Source organism: Nuphar pumila, chromosome 14 (assembly GCF_984573655.1).
Source record: "Nuphar pumila chromosome 14, dmNupPumi1.hap1.1, whole genome shotgun sequence".
NCBI lineage: Eukaryota > Viridiplantae > Streptophyta > Magnoliopsida > Nymphaeales > Nymphaeaceae > Nuphar > Nuphar pumila.
In genome coordinates this window covers 84,132,244-84,135,587 of record NC_143262.1, presented here as the reverse complement: position 1 = coordinate 84,135,587, position 3,344 = coordinate 84,132,244, and the positions used below count along the sequence as shown (strand labels likewise).

General features: G+C 32.4%; 1 long non-coding RNA gene across 2 annotated transcripts; it reads left to right on the top strand.

Moving 5' to 3' along the window:
- Positions 1 to 587: 587 nt before the first annotated feature.
- LOC149817175 (uncharacterized) lies at positions 588 to 3,344 on the top strand. Of its 2 annotated transcripts, XR_016427555.1 has the most exons (4): positions 588 to 637; positions 716 to 780; positions 858 to 916; positions 3,098 to 3,344. It is a non-coding gene; the product is annotated as an uncharacterized LOC149817175 (long non-coding RNA). The 2 variants fall into 2 exon arrangements; XR_016427556.1 differs by lacking the exon at positions 716 to 780 and having other exon boundaries at positions 598 to 637.

Sequence of the window (3,344 nt, the reverse complement as noted above, 5' to 3'; positions counted from 1 at the left end):
ATTATTACAAGAAGATTTATGGAGACAATGAGGCTTTAAATGAAATTATGAGGATTAAGAATCTTTGTGTGGAGTTGATTAGTGAATATGAAAAACAAGAAAACAACTCCAATGAATCTAAACTTTTTCCTCCTCCTCAATCAAGTATTGGATCCAAATGTCCACTAATTGATGATCTTTCTGACTTTGATAAGTTTATACAATCTAAAGATATTGAAAAAGCATGTGGGAGATCAGAATTGGAACATTACTTAGAAGATGGGATGATGCCAAGAACTCCAGATTTTGAAATACTATCATTTTGGAAGTCAAGTGGTCCCAAGGATCCTTTTCTACAAATGATTGCAAAGGATATATTTGTCATTCTCGTCTCCTTAGTTGCTTCAGAGTCTGCTTTTAGTACAGGCGGAAGGGTGATCAGTCCACATCGTAGTAAACTTCTTCCAACTACAGTAGAGGCTTTGATGTGCTCTCAAAATTGGTTGTGGGCTGAAACACGAGATAATGAAAGTTCATTTTTTTGTAATTAGTGAATGCTTATGTTATAATGTATAACTAATGCATTATTTTTTTATTTATAGGTTCATCATCATCGAAGGATCCACAATGTTACACATTCTTAGAAGATATGGATATGGTAAATTTTATTCTTTTACTCACTTCTTTTATCTGCTACTATTACTTGTTAACAAAATCTATTTTGTTTGGTTCATAGGAAAGTGAAGTAGAAGATACAGATGCTATCAATGCTGATGATATTTAGAGTTTATTGAGCTAATGGTAATTCTTTGATGTTCAACAAAATCACTTAATGTTGTATTGCAGCTAATGATATAGTGCATTTGACTATTCCACAGGTCTTGGTTGTAAGAAATGACTTGAAGATGGGGAAAGTAAAGATTGTTGCTCAATGCAGGTAATGTAATACTTGATCACACTCATGTAATTCTGTTGCAACATTCTAATAAATTGAAAATATATTTATTACAAGAATCATTTTATCTACTATTATATTCAAGAATCATATTTATATTCATCAAACTTTCTCACTTATATTCATAAATATGAGAACATTTTCAAACATTCATAAAATTATTTTTGACATAGCTTTCCAAGATTGTTTGGATATCTTCTAAGAACTCTGAAAATATCCACATCACAAGATTTGCTACCATTATTCAAACCATGACTGACTAGACATAATTGCACATGATCACAATAGGATACCTCCAACATATCATGCTCACATGACATTGGCATTATCAAGCACAAAACCTCTCTGCAGTCTCTGCTAAAGCCTCTTGGGCATGAAATTCTCAAATAACTTCAAATGTTACACCAATCATGTTTTACAGTAGATAATGAAGATTAGGATATATATTAAGTCTCAGATACTAACTTAGAATATATGGTTTTTGTTTTTTCTTTCTTTCTTTCAGTTTGAATGAGAGGAACACACTATGTTTGGAACAAATACATTGCTAGTGCAATTTATTTGGTCTATTTTCTTTCTTGTTAACTTTATTAGTCTGCTTTCATTTAAACAAGTTACAAAATGGCTATATTTTTAATGGCTACATATGAAATTAGTGGAAAGGCCAGGATGAAAGATGAAATCACAACGAGATTTGCTTGCATCTCATGTGATTTCATCTCAAGTGATTCATAAAGTTAACAGGGTGAATAAAGTTTTAGGGGCTAAAGTTCAGTTTTTGTTATTCTTTTGGCTTTAAGTAAAACTTTCCTTTTAATATTTTTGGTTAATTAGGACTTCTGTTGTTTCAGGTCAAATAAGAATATTGGTTTTTGATTGAATAGAAGAGCTGCCATAAATTACTGGAACCCAATGTTTTAAATTCACTGGTTGTTAATAAAGTTTAAATATTTTTCTTTCTTCTATAGTTTCTTATGGACTCTAGGTTGGCTTGTAGATGCAAGGCAAGAGTTGAACGTGTTTGTCTTTCCCTTAGCAAAAAAAAAAAAAACAATTTTGATTTGGATATCTTGGTTCAAAAGGGTTCCTACTAACACATCCAAGTTAGGAATTCAAAGTCCTGGATTCTATTTCCTAATGCAACTCTTTTTTTTTGGATTTAACCATGGACAAGTGGAAAACGTTTTTTTGAAAGGCAAGCTGGGGTTAGGCAGACCCCTACCAGTTATACAACTATTCCATTGGGTTTTGAACCTGCAACATCCCAATACAAAGTGACGTGCACTAGGGGATCCTACCAGACAGGTGGAGCCACGTTGGTAGACAACTGGAAATAATTGTGTAGACTGAACCGTAGAATTGGAAAATAATTATAATTTAATCAATTATAGATGCAAATCATGGTAATAATCACCATCATGTCTTGCTATTCTTCCTTCGTAGTCATTATCTTTTGTCGTGTCAATCATCTTTTTTTTTTCTTTTTCTTTTTCTTTTCGATCTTTTATCATTTATTAATCGCATGTGACGAACATTCATAGACTTACTTGAATATAAACTAAATCCATTAAACATATTGTTTATGCCTTTATTGAATGTGTACTCAGAGGGACCACGTTTGAGCTAGGTTAACTGAACCAAACATAGCAAAGATTGAGTCGAGTCATTTCTGAAACAGGAGTTAGGTTCTCATTTATGAAAAGAATTTATCATCCTCTCCTGTCTATTGACTTTGGATTTTACATACCACAATGTTTGGTACTTTATCAATTGCATAAAAACATGAAGAAGCAAAATTTTTATCTAGTAATGTTGTATACATCAGTAATAATATCAACAAAGAATGAATAAATGTTCTACAAAAATAGCCCTTGAAAAGAATGAACTAAAAAAATAATACAGAAAAATATAACCATCTATCCCTGCTTGTCTCCACTAATTTCATATGTAGCCATTTTTTAATGACTACATATGAAAAAGAATGAACAGAAAAATAGCCCATAAATGTTTTAAACTTTGTTGTCATGGAACTTTTCCTCCCATAAACGGTTAAATGTTTTAAACTTTTCAACTCACATAAAGGTTGTCTTTGTTGTCATGAACATGATCATTCTAATACCTGTAATCACTGACTGTAATTACTGATTTTGTTCTACATTGCAGGAGGTGTCAAACTTGCATTGATAGCCCAGTACTCTTGGTAGGTTGGGCCTTACCGGCAGGTTAGGCCTGTGCTTTGTGTTGAAAGCTTAGAGCTCAACAGCTTGCTTTGTGTAACTTTTGTAATGTGTTTGGACACAGAAATTATCACACCAAACCTTTTGGCTGTGGAATGATATTGGCTTAGCTTTGACTAAGTGATATCTTATTCATTCGTGTATGTTGAAAATTATGAATGACACTGGTCAGA